This window comes from Coptis chinensis, chromosome 5, assembly GCF_015680905.1.
Source record: "Coptis chinensis isolate HL-2020 chromosome 5, ASM1568090v1, whole genome shotgun sequence".
Taxonomy (NCBI): Eukaryota; Viridiplantae; Streptophyta; class Magnoliopsida; order Ranunculales; family Ranunculaceae; genus Coptis; species Coptis chinensis.
This window is the reverse complement of record NC_141460.1, coordinates 53,719,304-53,740,671: the sequence shown is the minus strand read 5'-3', so window position 1 is coordinate 53,740,671 and position 21,368 is coordinate 53,719,304. Positions and strand designations below refer to the sequence as shown.

At 36.4% G+C, this 21,368-nt stretch overlaps 1 pseudogene; it reads right to left on the bottom strand.

The window, feature by feature from the left end:
- Window positions 1-2,009: 2,009 nt before the first annotated feature.
- Window positions 2,010-2,422, bottom strand: LOC147497946 (prohibitin-1, mitochondrial pseudogene; annotated as a pseudogene).
- Window positions 2,423-21,368: the final 18,946 nt, after the last annotated feature.

The window sequence follows — 21,368 nt, the reverse complement described above, 5'->3', positions numbered from 1 at the left end:
AAACAAGAAAAAGATAACTAAAGTTTGTAACGCCTTTTAGCTTTAAGCATTACAAACTATAATGATAACTTTTGAGCTTGTTATTATATAAATAGAACGTTACCTTCATTAATATTCAGAGAGCGTAATAAAACTTGAAGTAGCAGTCCATAGATAACAACCTGAGACAATAGGATTTGGCTCCTATAGTTTTAAACAAAGTAATTCTTCGTCGCCGCCATGTAACCTTATTTTGAAGTCTACCAAATCTATTGAAACGGGCACTTGCCTAGAATAAACTCTCGACAAAACATGAACCCTTCCCTCTCCCAATCATTTCTTTCCAACTGGCTCCAAAGTCATGTCCGAAGATTTAGGAGCAAGTCATCGAGTTCAAGTACACACGGTTGGTAGAATTTGCTATGGTGTGGGCTATTTCCTGGCGACTTCAATCTTCCTTAGAGTAATAAATGCTGCATTGTTTGCGATAGCTTGACCTATAAATTTGAGCACTCTTGGCCTCTCCCGTGCTCTCGATAACCGCACCCTTCTTGTCTTGCTCTGCTTTCTCCACAACAAACTTGGCTCTTTTCGCTTCTTTTGTGCGGCAATCGCTTGGCTTCAATTGCAGCGATAAATTCCTTTCCGAAAAGTCTCAATCATCCCACAACTCCCTACGGTGAGGGCGGTCATAGCTGACCGTTTCTCCCAAGAACAAAATATTATTAAAGTCTGCAACTACACAACAAGGGGAGTTAGAAGGGTAGAAGTGCAGTAAATCCATCCACAACTTTTGTCTTAAATTGAATTAGTTTGAGGCATATACCACAGTACACAAAAATTGCTTCTTCGAGCTAAGCATTTCCACATTACAATGTAGAAACTGATCTGATTCAAAGAGCTTAGTGACATTGAGTAAGCAGGGGTCCTAGAGAATCCATATTCTTCCACTATTGTCACTTGGATAATTATTCAAAAAGTTCCAGCCAGGAGCACAAAGGTTTTTAATGTAATCAACCTTGTTTGCCTTCACCTTAGTTTCTAGCAGATTAAAAAGCCTGAGCTTTTTATTCTTATCTTGTTTTGTTTATTTCCCGAGCTTTATGGGAGTCGTTAAGGCCCCTCACATTTCCAAATCCCATCCTCATGATTACTTGTTAGGGAATTATTACCTGACCCCTTTGGCCCACCAACCCCCTTAGGAGGACCTGAGTTCTTGTTATTAGGGCCTTTGTTCTGAGAACCCTTGGGAGGAGCTTTGTTTAGAGGACCCTTATACGGATCTGTTTTGACACTTGTTAGGGCCCTTTTTCTGAGTGCCAGGAGTACCACCAGTAGGTTTAGCATGTGGAGTTGCTGCTTGTTCCTTGCGTTTGGCTCTTGTAGTAACAGGAGAGGTAATAAGACCTCATGCGTGAACATCTTGGTCATCTATCTCATGGTCAGAGAAAACTTCTATCTCCTCTTCATTATCATCATCAGGACCCAGCCCGATTAGGTAATGGATTCCCTTCTTGAATAAAGTCCTCTAATCTAATTTGTTTATAATTCTCTTGACAATAGAATCAGCTTCTTGCACAAAAGGCACTATATCATTTACTTCATCACTCACTGTATCACAAGCAATTATAGGAGCTGCAATAGGATCAGGTACAATGGCAATTTGAGTATTAACAGGACATATAGACATATAGTAGGTAGAGGCTAGGCATCTTGAGGCACACGATCAGCATTTCTAACACAACTAGACTGTCTGATTTCAGCTCCAGGAGAAGTTATGAGCATTTTGAGCGGTCGACTTCCCTTGAGTGGTACTTTTTTGCGGGCATGTAGTCTCCTTATGGCCAAATTGTTTGCATTCAGAACAAGCAAGAAGTCTCCATGGATAGTTCAAGTCAAGAACAGCCACTCTAGTCCCAATATTTAGGTATCTAGAAAAGTGAAAGATACATGTATATCTACACATACCTTAGCAAATTCCAGTCTTTTTTTCTTTGCAGTAGCATCATCTGTGCATTTAGGTTCACCAATCAAGCTAGCAATATATCATATCCCGTTAACTGTCCACAGCTCTTGTTGTAATTCTCTCCTAAAGACCTGTAAATGGTAGGCAACTGATCTGGCTCAGGTCGTGTAAGAACACGAAGCCCAATCTTCACCATTTGCAAACCACGACTTCCTGAAGTACTTTCCAAAAGGTTGGCCTTTGCACGAACATCATAAATGATAGGCCTATCGAACCACGGAATCATGAAATGTGTTCCCTTAGGACAAACCTCTCTTTGACACCAACGAGACGATTGAAGACAATAGCACGACAACCACCTTCAACATTGTAAAGACTGTTTGAAGTAGCGTAAAGACCAATACCACCTATTATTCTAACTTTGACTAACGCAGACATTGCACCCACACTACCTTTTGGAACGTTCTTGAAATCCATTTTTGTTTTTGTGATTTGATTTGTTTGGTTAAACCCTAATGAATAAAAGTGGAGTATAGAACGTTACCTTGGGCACCTTTGATATATCTGTGCTGCACACAGTTCTCTACTTACCATTTTTAAAACTTCTTAAACTGAAATGGCTACTCTAGTTGTTCCTGATTTTGTTCCTACTCCTCTTGAGGATGTTGGCAAGATTAGAAAGGCTATTCAAGGTTCTTCTTTCTTTGTTGTCTTCACTTTTGTTTGTCATTTTCCCTTTTTTCATCAGTTTGTAATTTAGCAGTTCCGATCGACAAACAAGGTATAGTGATCATGTGCTAATGAAAGCTGTTACGATGGTATGATTTTTAGAGTTGTTTGATATAGATCATTAAGAAGTTGAAATTTTTATTTTCATGTAGAACTAGAACCTTATGAAATGATGTTCTTCTTTGTTTTGTAGAAGTTTTGTAAACATTATCAAATTTACATTTACAATTTCTTTTTAGCATTTTTCCTTTGATAAACACTGTCTTGGATTTGCCAAAAAGTACAAGGGAAAATCATTTCAATGAGAACTCTGTGCAAAATCTAATTTAATTTGGTTGGTCTGCCTGAGACCCTGACTTGAATGAGAACTCTGTACCACATATTTTCCCTAAAAACAAACCGACAATATAGGCATATATCCAATATACATGAAATGCTCATTCAAGATCCACTATACAAGCAGTCGGGCATACTTGCCTAATGCGGTTAAAAAGGATAGGTATATAACCAATATCTTACAAACTAGTCAAATGCATTCCAAGCAAATCAATAGCAATACCAATCCCAAACTATCCAAATTAGTGGTCCAAATACTGTTATAGAACTTATTTTTCAGTTTAACAAGTTTGGGAGATGTTTTGATTTGATAGGTTCTTCTCCCGCTGGAATTTTTCTTCAAGGAAAGGGTGAATCTTTCTCACTACTTCTCCAAGGCAAGGTATAAACGGTTTAACTTTATTTATACTTTACTTATAATAGATGATGATGATTTGGTAAAGGTTTCTATTTTTTTATGTGGTACTTGAAGAAAATGTTATTAAGTGATAATAGAAGTAGATGTAACTTGGAATATATTATTTGGTCTAGGTTGTTGCTGTATTCATTTGTTTATATTGTCTCCATTGAGATGAGCTAGTTTTACGGGGTGATAATTAATGGTTCATTGTCAAGCTGGATTTTGATATTTCATCATGTATAACAATGATTTTTGTGTTTATTACTTGGTCCTGTTGTTTTTTACTGCTTGGCATGGTGATGGTTTCTCCCTTCACGAGTGTTTATGTTATATAAGAGTTTTCTGATGCCCTCTTTATATCATGAATTTTTATAATTTTTTTCGATAAGGCTCTTTATGTCATGGCATTAGTGGTTGCATGGGACTGTCTTATTACTATAATAAAACTCACATATATTTGGAACTTGGAAAATTGGTGTGTCAACACCATAAGCGTTATATGCATAGTGTAACGATACTAATGTTGGGCCTTGTGACTAGCCATGTGCATTTCAGTTTCTTTGTGCTTTGCTTAAAATAGTAACAAGAATTCTCTATCTAAGAACCGGTTTTTGCATGACTCAACTAGCTTGATTTAGAATATATATCTACAGATTTTAGTTTGAGTTGGATTAGTTTATTTCAAGCTTTATATTTTCAAGTAACCTGGTTTCTTGTTTGTAAATGATATGACTTCTTTGGCATTAATTGGTCTTGGCCATAGAGAATAAGGAAGTTGCTATTAACATGAAATCACCAAGTGTCATATATATATATATATATATATATATATATATATATATATATATATATATATATATATATATATATATATTGTTTGCATTGTTACTGTAATTGTTCCAATCTTGAGCAAACCATTTAGACTTGGTAGGTGGGTTGTTGGGGTGCTAAATGTGTTAGGAGGCAGAAAATAATTTGACTACCACTTTCTATGATATATACCTTTCCTATGTTTCAAGTTGAATACTCTTTTTGAAATCGTACTAATATTATATATGTTGATGTATTTATTTAGAAAATGTCTTCAATGCTTCCAAGCAAGAACTGGATGAAAGCACCGACTTCGTCTACTGAATACCTTCGAGGTGTTAAATCATTCATCCAGTTCACACAAGAGAAATTAGGAAAGGAACTTGACTGGTATTGTTGTCCTTGTGCTAATTGTCGTAATTTAGGGGGGAAGTCAACAACAAAAGATATTGCTGAGCATCTTATCTGTGATGGTATAGACGAGACATATACATCATGGATACATCATGGAGAGCCATCTTCCAGAAGTAGTAACTATGTTGAAGCTCCTACTAGTTCTTCTACTAGGGGTCCTAAAAATATGTTGCCAAGGATAGAAGAGATGGTCAATGACACATTTGAACGAAGTCATCCTGTTGACTTAGATGCATGTCTTAACGAAGTTGATGATGGAGATGATGATGGAGATTCACCCAATGCCATACCACAGGATGTTCAATACGACAAGTTGATGTAGGATGCTTTAAAACCAATATATCCATCATGTCGGGGTGAAGATTCGAAATTATCGACGACGATTGAGTTGTTGAGCATGAAGGCTCGACACAAGTGGTCTAATAGTAGCTTCACAGAGTTGCTGCAATTCCTTAAAAAGACTCTACCAGAAGAGAATACACTACCTGAGAAGACCTATGTTGCTAAGAACTTGATCAAACCTCTTCGCATGAAGTGTGAAATTATTGATGCATGCCCAAATGACTGTATTATATACTGGGGTGACAAATATAAAGATTTGATTAGTTGTCCCACTTGTGGTAAAAATAGATGGCAACCAGTGAACCCGTTAAAACCGAAGGCTAAGATTAAACCATGGAAGAAGCTAAGGTATTTTTCTTTGACCGAGAGATTGCAAAAGATGTATAGCATACCATGGATTGCAGAGAATATGAAATGGCATGCAAATGCAATTTCTGACCAACGCTATATGCGTCATCCTGTTGATTCTTCCATGTGGAACTCAATTAATCTTAAATGGCCTCGAGTTTCTTTGCGGAGCCACGTAATGTTAGATTGGGGATTGCAACAGATGGATTTAATCCATTCGAGAACAAAAGCAGCACTTATAGTTGCTGGCCTGTTATGATTACTCCATACAATCTGCCTCCATCATTGTGCATGCGGAAAGAGTTTACTATGTTGACACTTCTAATTCCTGGTTCAAGTAGCCCAGGGGATAATATCGACGTCTTCTTGCAGCCTTTAATCGAAGAGCTACAACAGTTATGGGGTGCTGGAGTTGAATCATATGACTCCCATGCTAAAGAGACATTTACTATGAAGGCAATTTGCTTGTGAGCGATACACGATTTTCCTGCGTTTCACCATCTTTCTGGACGTAAAACGGCGGGAAGGTATGCATGTCCTATTTGTAGTGAAGATACAGATTCTACTTGGCTGAAGCATGGAAAAAAGTTTGCTTATATGGGTCATCGAAAGTTCCTAGCATACCCAAATCATCGCTTTAGAGTCCAAAAGGCACAATTTAATGGCAAAGTAGAACATGGTAAGCGCCCTATTCGTTTAAAGGGTTCTCAAGTAAAAATTAAAATGAGTCAAATTCAGAACAAGTTTGGTAAGGTGCCGGATACACCGGAAGGAAGGAAGAAGAAGAGAAAAAGGACTAAAGAACTAGAAAATTCAGCATTTTCAAAGGATTCTATCTTCTTTACATTGCCGTATTGGGAGGTATTTTTAACATTTGTGTAGTAGTATATCATGTAACTTTATGTATACATATCCATATATTCACTTATATATTTAATTCCTACAGCATCTGCCTATTTGCCACAATCTAGATGTGATGCACGTGGAAAAAAATGTTGCGGAAATTCTGTTTGCAACAATCATGGGTACAAGTAAGAGTAAGGATGGACTCGAAGCCCGTTTGGACCTTAAGGCTAGGAAGATAAAGAAACACTTGTGGCTAGTAATGAAGAATAATGACAAGTGGTCTTATCCAATAGGTGCTTTTTCTCTTTCTCGGCAAGAGAAAGTTTTGATTTGTAGAACTTTGCACCAACTGAAGGTTCCTGTTGGATATAGTGGAAATTGGAAACATAATGTGGACTTGGAAGACTTTCAACTCAAGAACCTAAAATTGCATGACTATCACATCCTTTTACAACATTTATTGCCTGTGTTATTGATGCATCTATTCAAAAAACACAAGCCATTGCGTGAAGCTATTCGCCAATTGTCTTTATTCTTTAACGTCCTATGCTCCAAAGTTATTTGTCGTGCAAAGCTTTCAACCATGAGAATACGCATCGTGGAAACTTTGTGTGTCTTTGAAAAATACTTCCCCTTCATTTTTGTTTCAATGATACACCTTGTTGTGCACTTAGCGGAAGAGGCACAAATTTGCGGACCTGTTAGATATAGGTGGATGTATCCGTTTGAGAGGTGAGTAAAGTTCACAATATTCGTTTTTTGTGATTAGTATGTCATTTTGTATTAATTAATGACACATGCACAGGATGATGAAGACTTATAAAAGGTATGTGACCAATCAGACTTCTGTAGAGGGTTGCATTCAAGAGCAATACCTTGTGGAAGAGGCAATGATGTACTGCATGGAGTACATTCATGATGGCAACTTGGGAAGTCATAAGAATGGGAGAAGGGTGATCATGAATGAGGATATCGAAAGTGCACACCCTATGGATAAAAAGGGAAAGTAATACGTTCTTCCAAATATAGAGTATCAACAAGTTCGCAAGTGGGTTTTGACGCATTCTCCAAAAAATGTTGAGTGGGAAGAGTAAGTCATGCATTTACCACTGTTTTGGTAGTCAATACTTGAGTTCTACATGTCAATTATCCTGAATTTTTATTATTTTCACAGGAAGTACCAAGTATACCTCCAAAGTCATAAATCAAGGGGTAAAAGTTGTAGGGGCAGTCAAGCAAAAGAGTTGGATTACATTCCTTGGTTAAGATTACAGCTACAAAACGAAGAAGAATCTGTTTTCAAGAAGATTGTTGATGGTCCATCTTTTACAGTGATGTCATATAATAGATACACAGCGAACGGGTATGCTTTTTATACATCAGATTCTGAATCAACGACAACAACACAGAATAGTGGGGTCTCAATGAGAGCTGTGACTAGTTTTAGGGCAAGTGCCAAGGATAGGAATCTTGTTGATGATGAAGTCACTTACTATGGAGTTGTCAAAAGAATTCTTGAACTTGATTATGTAGAATTCAAAAAAGCGTGTTTCTTGTGATTGGGTGCGAATTGAGGATAAAACAAATGGTTGCATAGTTGATCCGGATACAAACTTGGTATTTGTAAATCTTGGGAGGTTCATGAGGAATACAAGTGAAGTTGATGAGCCCTTTATTCTCGCTTCTGAAGCTAAACAAGTCTTTTATTGCAGGGATTTGAGTAGAGATAATTGACATGTTGTCTTGGATGCTCCAAAGAGGTTAAGTCAAGAGATAAATGCTTACGAAGACCCACTGGTCTTTGAGGCTAGAACAAGAGTTAATGATTCTTCGTCAACAACTTTACTTGAGGACGTTCTAGAAGTTGCCGAAGACTAATTTTAATCATAAAACATCAAGTTAAAAGTGTAATCCTCCGTGTTAGGAAACTTATCAATATATTATTGACTTGGTCATTTTTCAACTGCTTGTTTTTTTTATCTTCTTCTTTAAATACTAGACAAGGGGTCTGTTTAGGATCAAGGAATAATTTTTTTTTTGAATTAAGTATATTTTGTTTCTCTTCATATTTCAAATTCTCAACATGGTACAGGTGAGTTACAGAGTGGTTTTTTTTTTTCTAATTTTTTATTCTTTGAATGATGCAATATATGATGAGTTTAATTCCGTGCTTTGTATGATGAGTTTAATTCCGTCACCTTAAATGTATGATGCAGATGTTTAATTATGTCGCTTTAGATTTGAGCCATTTTGTTGAACTCTATATTTAGGTAAAAAGAAGTCATGTCAGAAGCATCTGAAGCAAGTGGATTTGAGGCAAATGAATCTGAAGCAACTGGCTCTGAAGCAAGTGAGATGAGGACGAAACCAAAAGGTAAAGTAATAACTTTGATTTGATTATTGGTTACTTAATTGGCGTTATGACCAGAGTTCATTAAGGACATCATTAGTGCTATTATGGAGGGAGGAAGAGTAAGTTCTGAACATAGATGTTCACAAAGTCTAGATATCACGCATCATGTGTCACGAAAGGTATTAATAATACACTTTTGCTCTCTATGAGGACACACCTTGAGACTTCTTTAACATCTAAGTTTATTTTCATTTGAATCCTCTTGGTGAAGTTTTCTTCTATTATATGTGTAACCAACTTTAAATGCTAGTTTATCACAGAAAAAAAAATGTGAATTTAAAAATATACACCTAGGGTTCAATTAGGTACAATCTGGACCATTTTTGTTGTTCAACCAATTAGGTACTCTGCTATTGAGTAGTAGAAGCAATAATCCTTGAAAGAGAGCACAAGATGGGTTTGGGATCCCTCCATAACCTTCATCAGAGTGGCTTGAGGCCTTCAGCCTTTAATGATTTCTCTAGTTTCTTGTAAATGAAGATTTGGATCCACCATATAAGCTGTTATGATCTACAATAGTGGGCAGGCCCACAGTGTTTAAGATGCTTTTGGTATCATCTAGGCCCATGTGTAAGGGGATTGTCATCTGTGGAGGAGCTGCCCTTGTGAATGACACATGGGCAAGCTTTGGGTTTTGATTGGAGTACAGGTCGCAACTCCATCGAACAGTGCTTCATGGTGGTTCCTTACAGCAGTAGTAGCATTTTCCGGGGGTGGAGGTCCAAAAACAATAGTCTGTTCATATTAGAGAAGGGGGTGGGCAGACATGACCAGAGTTCATTTTCTGACTGTAACCATCCTCCTGTTCGTAACCCATCTGGATAATTCTGGGACAGCAAGTATAGAATTCTCCTCGACATGCCAAAATACTTCGTCTATTATTTTTTTTGGAACTGGACTAACTGGACAGGCAGACACCTTTGGTAAGTATAACAATAACAACAGATTAAATCATCTTATCACCCAGTGTTCATTTAGTTATTGGCGTAAATGAACACCTAAGATTAAATCATCTTAGGTCCAAGATTCTTACCTTCTTTTACTTATTGGTGTTGTAATATGTATATGTACTAGTGAATGCCCGTGCCTTTGGCACGGATTTCATAAAGAGACATCGTCAATAGTGTATGATATAAAATTGTACATGCATTTATCTAATAGAAAAATGATCCATAAGAACTACCTATGTGATGCTATAATTTTTTATTTGCTAGTGTGGAATGTCTTTTGAAGATTTTTTATTTGTGCGATGTTGGAAAATGAATTATAGCACAACAATCTTTAGAATTCATCTATTTTGCATGTATTGATGTTTATTGTTTAGCAACACAATATTAACATATGAAATGGAAACCAAAGATAAAACTTAACATTTCAATTGAATGGACATAAAAAATAAATTTACTGTATACCAACGAACTCCATACAACTTATGCATTTGACAGAGTTAAGATAAAATCAACGACCATAGTTATAAGAACATGGCAGGCTTAGTTTGTGCATGGGTCTATTTGACAAAATTGGCGACGTCTCAAATGGGACATTTATAATCCAGAAATTATATTTGCGATCTTCCAAAATAAACGGACATACATTTACAAAGTAGCTCTAATGCCATTTGTTTTTCTACCTCATTTGTTTTCTATTGCATTTCTTTTTCTTTACTGGCGATTGGTTTATATTAAAATTATAATGGCTTTTGCTTCAAGGCCTATTGCACAGTTTGGTGCTTTAATTGAAGGATTTGCACCATACTGGTTAAAGAAAATATTGCATGTACTTGCAACAACCCTCTGCATTGTGACACCACTATGCAGCTGTAAACATGCACAAATAGCATAAACCTAACCGCTTACCAACATTACTTAGCATTAAATACTCATTGAGCTACCATACAAACGAAGGGAACTATTATTGCACATAGTAACATCTATTTCAGTAGTTACCAAATAGATACCAAATGAATAAATTTCATATTCACAAACAATAATGAACAAAACTTTGTTGTATATAATATAATCTAATTTGACAGTAGTACATCCTTTACAATTATAAATGATTAAACTATTTGTCTACTACCATTGATTATAGGTATGGTTAAAAGAATATACATAGCTCAATCCAAACCATCGAAGACCCATACACAATCTCCTAGCTTGTTGACCGGTTGACCACCTCTCCTGCAATGCTAGAATTTCTTATAGCAACGCTTTGTGTACAGATATCACAAACAACCAATCTCCTTCTTGAAGCGTCAATATTATAATTACAACAAAAATAATTGAAGGATAAGACAAATGGACATACAATTAGCTTCAACACAGTCATCTAGCAATAGGAAACTTATTTGAAAGGGCACAAACATACTCTAAAAAAAAAGGATACACTGATTAAGTCACACTAACAACTAATGGCTCCAGAGTTCACATGGTTGGCTCAATCGCCTGAAATTATAATAACAATGCTCATGACATTACATGCATGCTACTTAAATCATCTAAACAGCCTTGGAAGACAATGTTCAACTGCATTAAAAAAGAACGCAATAAGAATTCGAAGAAAGCCGAAAAAGGTAGTGATTGGATTGGTATTCTTACATTCATATGCAAGTAGTTGAAATAGGTGCATTTGCAAGACGATCAATACTCTCTCGATTTCCAACTTAATCTGCTAAAAAAAAACTCTTTCACCAAGCTCAATGGGATGGACTTAGATAATAATAATAATTAACAACAGTTTGCATGTGTGTGTGGCCGTGGTTTAATTAAGCTAATTTATATATATGACTTAACCTAACAGTCTGATATTAGGCATAAATCATTTAAAAAAATAAATAAATAAAGAAAAAGAAGAGCACAATTGATGTATATATCCAAAATCCAAAACCGACATACTGGGAGTGGGTCAGTGTGTGGCCGACTTACTCCTTAAGCTAATTGAGATACCAACTTAGGCTACCACACACACAGACATCCTCTATGCTTGGAAAGTCTTTCCAGCTCTCTCACACTTCCATTGAAGTCTCCATGGATTATTGTACCCCTGAAAAGCAAGCATTATACCCACTAATAATAAGTCATTAACCATACTTTATACCATATATATGCTATTTCCCTAAATATGTTTCCTGCTCCACCTCTGCTTGGGTATCTTTTATCCTTTAAGACACCCCTTGTATCATGTTCCTAATCTTTTAGGTGTATCCGAGGACCCGAGAGAAAAAATCAGATCATTAGAACTAAAAAAAATCTCATTACAGCAGCATACCCCGTTAGAAATAAGATAATAGAGCACAAAGTCTAACCTATAAGAGAATTGAAGAAAGTACTAAACTAAGTTCCATCATCCATGTGCAAGAAATTGCCATTATGAATATGCAATCAGGATTGTCCGGCTATCCAATATGGGTATGAATCAACTGCTCTTATGCAAGTTTCTAACACGTACCATTAGGAAGCGGAAGAACTATGACCAATTTCAGAGGGCTCACACCAAGTCTTGCTGGTCGATATCAATTGGTGGAGGAATATTGATGGCAACACAAACCTGTTCACCAATCAAAATCCAAAATTTCCAAGACATTCATAGTCATAAACCCCATAAAATATTCAATCAGAACCAACATTTAAAAACCATTGAACACAATTAGCTATGTTGAGCTGAATAAAAATGATATTATACTAAATCAAATTGAAAGAATATTTAGGGCCTGGAGAAATGCCTAGCTAAGATTAGATTGTTGGTACCAACATGAAGATCTTGGTCACCTATTAGGGCACCTACACCATAGAAGACACCAAAAAGAAATAGAGACAAATAGAAATTTGTATAGGGAGTGAAAACAAATGTGCTCAGGCATGAGATCTTTACATATATATGAAATAAACGAAAGATCAGCCATATGGAAATCTAATGTCTCTATATAGAAGTTTGTATATGACTGAAAATCTCATGCCACACAACAATTTTATTGTTATATGAATATTTCTCAAGGTAGGGACTTGCCATAAGCACCAATAACTATAGTAGAATTATTGGAATGGGAAAACACATAAAGTGGAGAACGAAGAAGAATGATACCTGGTTAAGATTTTGTGGAGATCACTTGATCTCAAAGAACCAAAAAAAAAAAGAATGGAGATTCCATTACTTCAGTGATGTTTTCTAATTGTGATGTTTTTGGAGTATCTTGGCCCTTGGGAGAGAGAGAGAGAGAGAGAGAGAGAGAGAGAGAGAGAGAGTTAGTTTTTAATGACCTAATTAATCATGGCTTTAACAGGGAGCACTCGAAGGATTTTTTGTTTATTTCCACAATTAATTAAGACTCTAATTAATTCCTAATCTCACTCAGCGCATTGTGACCATAACAAAAAATGACGCTAGAAAAATAAACAAAGAAGAAATCGTAAAAAGTCTATCAACGCTAGAGAAAAGAAAATGCCATACATGAAATATTTAATTGAAGGGAGCACTGATCTAAAACATACATTTTTTTTTTTTGCTAACCGGGTGTCCGGGCCAGCTTACGCGCACCTCGACTAATCCCGGGGCCCTGGTTGGAAATTCGACTGGGTACTGCCTCGTCAGTGGCCTTAAGGGCATACATAAGGATTAACAAAGCATATGAATTAGGTAAAAGAGCAAAGAGCTAAGAGGGAATAAATAAAGAATTACCTTTCTAGATGATGATTCATTCTCAAGAATAATATCTCAATACAGCTTGAAAGTTTGCAAAAAAACATACAACCCTCAAATGAAGATCCAAAGTGGCACGTCACCCGCCTATCACAACAATTGTGTGAGGTTCACTATCTACAGGAAAACGAAAGCTTTAGTTAGGTTATTCACATCAGTCACCCACAAAAAAGAAGGATCTTGGAATTCGTAGTAAGAAACTAACCAAAAGAATAAATGAACATTTAAACTTAAAAAAAAATCAAATTGTGGCCAGGTCAAGACTCGGGAGAATAATGAACAGAGCACACCATTGAATCACTTGCTAACAGACGAACTATAACTATAATTATTATAGATGAAGAGAACTATGAAACTTTTAATTTTCTTATTGATGAAGGTTTTAAAACTCCTATTGCCTCATAATTGTGAATTATCTTTCATTTCTAATCTTGCTGGCTCACATGGTGCATGATCAAAGCACATGAGGGAGTCTTAACCTATTAACCATTAGTCGCACTACTGTAGGATTAAACCTAACCTAGGTTCTTTAATTTTTTGTGTATGAAATGTCTTCTTGCACTCAATGGAAGCAAAAAGTATCTCTGTTTCCAAAATTCAACAACCACTACATGTATATAAAACAATCTCGCAGTTTCAGTGTTCACTATGAGATAGTGTGTTAAGTTGGGATAACATAATTAAGGAAACCACATTTACCCTTATTTAACGTAATTAAGAATCCCATGGTCAATTTTCCTGTTTAATGGTGCTTCATTTACACACTCGATCAATAAAAAATCCAAATGACTTGAAAATAACATAGAAATCAATTGAATATCAAATCCAAAAAAAACATAAGAAATCAGTTGAGATTTAAGCCTTAAAATATAAAATTAAAACCAAAGGGCTCGTCGGGTGTAATAAACAACTGCATTTGAATTCAAAACTATGATTCCTATGCTCAATGATCATCTTGTTAAGCAATAAGACGTCAAGTTGTAATAAGTAAATATAAAAACAACAACCCAATTCGGTATCTAGCTTTTCAAAAACCATATGGGGGGGACAACTTGTGCAATCTGAAGATGATCCTCAAAAATCAACAAAAACGCAATAATGTAATGTGCGGAAAAGTGTGCGGAAAAGAAAGTGTGAAGAATAGGCAAATAGATAGGAATTGAAGAGTCAAACCTGGGAGAAACTTGGAAGAAAACATAGAGGACGGGCCGGGTGAGAAAAGTCGTTCTCTAGAATTGACTGTACCCTGGAAAAGTTTAAGGTTGCGCAATCAACTCAAATGGACTGCACTTGAAAAAACTCGAGGCATTCAACTAAAATGGAATTGCATTCATGAAAGATTCTCATGTTTGAAACTTAATAAAGAAAAATAAAAATAAAAGTAACCATAATTGAAAATAAGTCCATTATGAAGAAAAAATTAGTTAGAAGAGAAGAAAATTTAAATTCGCTGGAAAAATGCATAAATCATTCAATGAGTTAAAATAGAAAGTAATGGATATAAACTTCACATACCGCTTTGGTACCTGAAAGCAATACGCCAGTCAAGAAAAGATAGCAACAACAATGCAATGACTGGAATCACAGATAAAATAGATATATCAATCTAACATTCAAAGAAATAATACAGTTGGTTCAGCAAACTATAACAGACAAAGCAAAGAATAACCTTTATCAAATGCTCACCTGCTTCTGTTGTATTGTCTTTGCTTTTCCGGTGATATAAGTTTGAATTTACGTAGAATTTTGTATAAAGCCGCAAAACCAATCTAACGAAGTACAAAAGTTTGATTACAATTTCAAAATAAGTCTATAAAACCGATCTCCACTATGAGGTAACCAGCAGTGAAAATAATCTTCCACTATAAGTTTATTAATTAAATGATCTGCTAAATCAGTAGATCTCATATATAATTGTGTAATGTCCTAGTGAACATATAATTGTGTCATGCCCAGTGCACATACTTTCCAACAAAGCAAAGAGCCAATAAAAGTTCATATGACACTGCTATATAAACACAGAGATAGTCGTCATACAATTAAAAGGCATACATACATTTATCACTTAACCAAATTATGGACGTATCCAAAATTATCAATTATAAACACACATATTCCACTTACAGGCCCACCTTTACTTCCTCTATTGCAATAGTGCTTGGAACACGACGGTGTTCCTTCTGACGGGGTGGCTCTTGATCCTCTACATCTTCCATGTTGACCCAAGATTAGCTGTTAGCACAACTCTTACCCATTCCAAATCGTGATGATATTGACTTCTTAATTCTGGTCCCTCCGTGCCATTATCCAATGAGACTTTCCTGGAAACCGAAGCATGTGGTAGACTACCTTGTTGTAGATTACCATTTGAATGTGGCACTTCATTGTTGTTCGACTGGTCAAGCAATTGTTTCTCTACAGAAAGACCCACATGTACAAAGTTCACTTTGGCCTCCCACGATTGAGACATTGCCTGGTCAATAGCTTGAGAAGTAGAACTTAACATCCTATCACCATTACGATGAACATCCTGTGAACTCCATAAAAGATACGCCCAAGGAGGAGGTTTATGGAGTTGTGCATCTCCATTTGCCAAAGGAATTCCTCTAGAAAGTTTTTGAACATTGGATGTATCCTTCGCATGGCTATAAAGAAAACCATGTGTAAGCATAATAATTCATAAAGAAAGCCGGTTAAGATCTTAAAAACAATATAAACGGTCAACAATCCATTAACTGGATGGTAGAAACTTCAATGTAATTACCTTGGCATTTCACCTTTTAAAACCTCCACGCATATCAAATAAGGAGCCTTTTTCCCTAGAATTCAAAAGAACAACTTCATCTTCAGGAATATGAACCACTCGATACATTCCCTTCCCCATTGGAAAGCACACTCCTACAATTACATTTGAATGTATTTGAATGGAAATAAATATAGAATATAGTGACAACTTATACCGCGATTTAGTGAAAAACGATCTGGGGATCACCAGAAGAAAAAAATAAAAAATCATTGCCAAATAGTATACTTCTCGAATTTATTGATATGTATCAGACTATAGAGAACTCAATTTGAAGAGAGAGAGAGAACGATTAATTGAGCGGGGAGACGTAAAGTGGAGAATTAAGAGGTTTGGAGAAACGAAGGATTTTTTCTGTTTAATTTTACAATTAATAATCTAATTAATTCCTAATCCACGTGGCGGAACAGTAGCCCTCGATTTATACCCACTCAAAATGAATCCCAGCCGCGAGTTAGGAAAGCGAGCTGTTTTGTTAAGTTGATATTCATTCACTTAGGTCCAAGATTCCAAGTGGAGTTCACTGCTGATGGACAAGCTACTAGACAATATAGAGCAAAGTATGCCACAATAGTCGGGCAGGTGGCTAGGACACACTGCCCACCTATGTACAAGGACTGGGCAGAAGTTCTAGTACTAACGAAGGATGAATTGTGGAAGGATGTTTTGGTAAGTGCAAATCACTCCACTAGATTTTATTTCAGTAGACATTTGAATTTAATTTGTTTTGCATCCCAATTTGTTTACTAATGACTTTGACATGTCCAATTTACAGGAAGAAATTGATCTTCCACTCATCCGAAAAGAATGCACTCTTCGTAAGCTTAATCTGACTTTGAAAAAAAAAGTATGAACTTCGTAAGGTTTATGATATGTATCCAACAGATGCAGAGCGAAAAAGAAATGGTCCTAAAAAGGTGAAAAAGGAAGAATGGGAGGCATTTGTCGACATGTGCTCAACTGAAGAGGATAAAATCAAGCGATGCAATGGCAAGTTGGCAAGGGAAAACATGAAGAACCCACATACAACTGGTAGAATGGGAGCAGCTCCAGTTATTAAGCAGTTGGTAAACATCTATTTAGTGCTTAAAAATTTATCGTATGCACTAAACTATTAGTCTTTATCTACGTACTTGTTTAATATGTTACAGAAAAAGGATAGCCCTACTGGTAAGGTTTCGAGGACACAGGGATATGTGGCCACCCATACGAGGAGAGATGGGAGTTTCATCAACACTGAAATGAGGCAATCTCTTGTAAGAGACAACAAGACATATTTGTATAGCTATTGCTTATGTATGTATGACCAGCTATTATGTACTTAAGAAATGGTGATTTTGATTTCTTTTGTAGGAGGAAATTAACAGACTTGTTAGCGTAGAGCCTGACATAGTGGAAAGGGATCTAGACAATGACCCCGTTGCAATGGTGTGATGCTTCTCATCTTTTTTTGGTTTTTCAATTTGGTTTTGTTCAAAGTTCTACCTAAACTTTTGTTTGCTTAATAGGTTATTGGTTGTGATGGAAGGGGACGTGTTCGCGGTCTAGGTGGTGGTGTCACAAAGACTGTTTACCATGCTTCAGCTCCTTATAAGGAGATTGCTCAAAGAGAGAAGAGAGCGCGTGAAAGCAGTGAGTCAGGTTATGAGGCGGTCATGGCAAGACTTGATGAAGCAGACAAGGCTCGCAAGATACTTGAGGATGAAGTTGCAGACCTTAAGCGACAATCTTCAGGGCTTGGAAATGCATCTCAGGTAATAATTTGTTAATTTAATTATGTCTAGACTAAGAATATGAATAGAGCATATGTCTTGTCTTCCCAAACCCTTATTAAGTTAGGAGGAAGTGGATGGGGTTTCACCAAGTTCTCTCGCATTGATTATGTTAGATGGAAGGCAGAGAACAGGATTGTGCCTGGTGTCAATGCCAAGCTTCTTGGATGCCAAGAGCCATGATGTTTTTACTTAGGAACTTTATCTGTTTTGGGCTTAACAAACCCAATATCAGGAGGGGGGCCATCGACTTCCATTATACAACGCCGGGCCCGGTTTACCTCGAATGCCATCTGACTTCCATTATACAACCTGTGTCCATTGACCAAATGAAGTTTGTTATATTTGGGTCTGGCTTTCAGTAGTGGGAGCTGTTCCTGTTGCAGCAAATCAGAACAGTCTTCTTTGATCTTCTAATGTGAATGACGCAATAGATTCTCCTGACTAAATCACGTGAATATAACATCGTTGTTTGTCAGCATACTTTTCTTTTCATCCTTTGGTGTCTTTTTTGGATCTTTCTCTTGGATGCTAGTGGGAGTATGGGACTCAACTCTAGTTAGACTCATATCAATTGTCCATGTCTTCTTATTTATTAGTCATTGTGAGGGAGGTTATACCATAAGTCAATCCAGTTCTGTACCTGCACATGCTGAAATGGGGGTAGTTTAGATTACATGAAGTATTTAAAATATAATGCTTAAAATGAACAAGTGAATGAACAGAATATTGGATATAGTACTCATTGCAGCATACCAGAACGAAAAGGACTTTGTTCTGTTATGGTATGTGCTAATTCCATCGAAAAGTACGAAAAGTGAACCGATTGCAGCATATCCCCAAGTTCGAAAAGTTGACTTTGTTCTATTTTTTTCTTTTTTTTCCTTCTTTCGCTATGCATTTTGAATGTCAATTTAGGTTCTTGTTTTCAGATGCTAAATGTGATTTTTGTACTTACGTGTTTTTACTTTGATAATTTTATGCTTAAGCCTTAAGCTTATTCAAATTTTAATTCCTAGATAAGAAAATTTTACGTGCAGCATAAAAGTTAATGAAATTGGATACCATGGTTGTTGGATTCACCACTTGAGTAGTAGGAGATGGATTTGAAGATATAGATTGGGTTAAGTTTTAAAGGTGGAAGATGAAGGTTTAATTGAGGTGTTATTTCCGTAAGTGCACTTTTTAATGTTAATACACGGTTAAACTGACAGAGTCAAACTCAATTAATTGGGTTGTTAAATTAGACAAGTGTCTTTGTTTTTGTAACAGTTATAGAGATCCAATTTCTATACCTGGTTATACAGGAGCTGGACTCATCAGATATATTTATCGGAATATTATCCTTTGACCTTAAAATAACAAAAAGAGTAGCCCTTCGTGCGAGTCATTCCATGTCTTTGTAAAGGTGGAGCCTTGTTCATCCTCCACTGCTTTGCCATCTCTAACTTCTTTGTAAAGAAGGAGTCTTGCCGCCCCTCCACTGCTAAAAGTTCTTTACCTTTAGCATAGTGTAGAACAATATCCAAAGCCTCCTCCTTGATCTTGGGGCCTTCTTGGTTGGTTGCCCCCCTCTTATCAGCTCCGACTTCTTTAATGATGTTTTCATCCTATTAGTATAACCAACTGGTTCACTCTCTTTATTTGGAGTGTAGTCTTATTTATCAGGAAAAAATAATGATGAGGGAGTCGACTTGGCACTTTCAGATTTGGGTTGGGAACTAGACTTGCCCAAGGAAATGAAGTCCAGTCCAGTGACGGTACTTCAGACGAATACACAAGGCCAGCAAGCCCTACTCACCACTTAGCCAGATAGGCAAAAGGACTTCCTATGTGTGAGGCTACTTTGAGATCTTAAGCGAGGAGCTAGTTCAATAGTTTCGTGTTCCACTTGAGAAGATGAAGGCCAGAAATGCACCATCAACCACAGGATCAGAAGTACATCAATGAAGCTAATGAAGTCCCGCTGTTCACCACGAGCTCCATTTTTTGAATTCAAGTAGATCACTACTGAAACCCCGTACCGTACACGCTACTTTCTCGACTTATAAGTGTCGCTTTCTTGAAAATCTTGCTTTCAGTAGATTGTTATTAGGTTGATATGCTAGTCAAGTTCAAAGAAGGTAACTATCTTGGTTTCTATTGTTATTAGGTGTTAAGAAAACTAGAATACCTGGACAGGTGGGGAAGTAAAATATCAAATAATGGAGCTTCTTTACTTAAAATGTACCTTATGTTAAAATTCTTGAATCTTGCTTGGACCAATGTAAGTAAGGTGCCTTATCTACCTTCTCTTACATCCTTGAACATTAGTAACTGTAGCGTCGAGTCCATATTTGAACAAGGATATTACGGCGTTAAAGCTCCGCTTCTTTATCTGTTTTTCTTTTCTTTTCTGGTATCTAATTTATTTGTTTGATATGTTCAAACTTTTCTTATATTGGCCCATATTGAAAGTGCAGAACATTGAAACTTTTCTTACTAGATTTAACGCCATTGCTAGCTGAACTTATTGTTTTTTTTCTTATTTCTTTAGGAAATACAACAATCACCAGTTCGTGGCAACTCACACGATATCCGACCTCAATCTACAACTTGTCATTTGAAGAGTTACATAACAAAAACTGTGGTTGCACTTGGAGAAGTTTGCACCTATTTACCGACACCTCCAAGTTAGGTATAAAGTCTGAATCGATGAGATACTCGATGATTTTGCACCGTTGTATGAAGGAGATGGAAGACTTGGAGATATCGTGCTTGGTGACGTCATTGCTTGGCCAAAGAATTACGTGGTTTTTCATTGATGGAGATAGATATGATATGAATCGACAAGAATGGATCTTCCTTTGGCGTGCCTTGTAACCTTGTAAATCCAAGTACATAGTGTATTATTTTGGTCTGTGAATAGTGTTTACTTAGTTGTTGAATGCTTGTCTTGTAACAAGAGTTCAAATATTTTGGTATTGTGTCAGACTTGATCTAAGGGTTATTGTATACATTTTGGAATGATATAAAGATGTTTTGTACTTCATTATTCTTATAGTTTCATAACAGTTTTAATTTAAATTATTTTGGTACCCAATCAAATTGAAGCTGCAGGTGGATTGATCTATTTTCTACAAGCATGAACCGTCTGTAATGAGAAATCCAACGAAACACTTTTGATGGACCTGGACACAACACTAGACGAGTGCGAGCTGTTGTTTAAATCACTAAACCACGGCTTATAGCTGTCCACAAAACAACTTTCTCGACGGCTTATAGATGTGCATTTAATTTAAATACTAGACAGCCACTAACCGTCAAGAACAAAATCGACAGCATTTTTTACAACGGCATATGAGACAGTCAGTAACTGTCGATATTTGACAATCTCGACAGATATCAGCCGTCCTAAATACACTATTATGACATAGTGTTTCTACACATATGATATGGTAACATGAACCCTAAATGAATTGTTCGAAATTAATTACAACCTAATCTTCCGCATTAGAAGTCTTCATTAACAACAA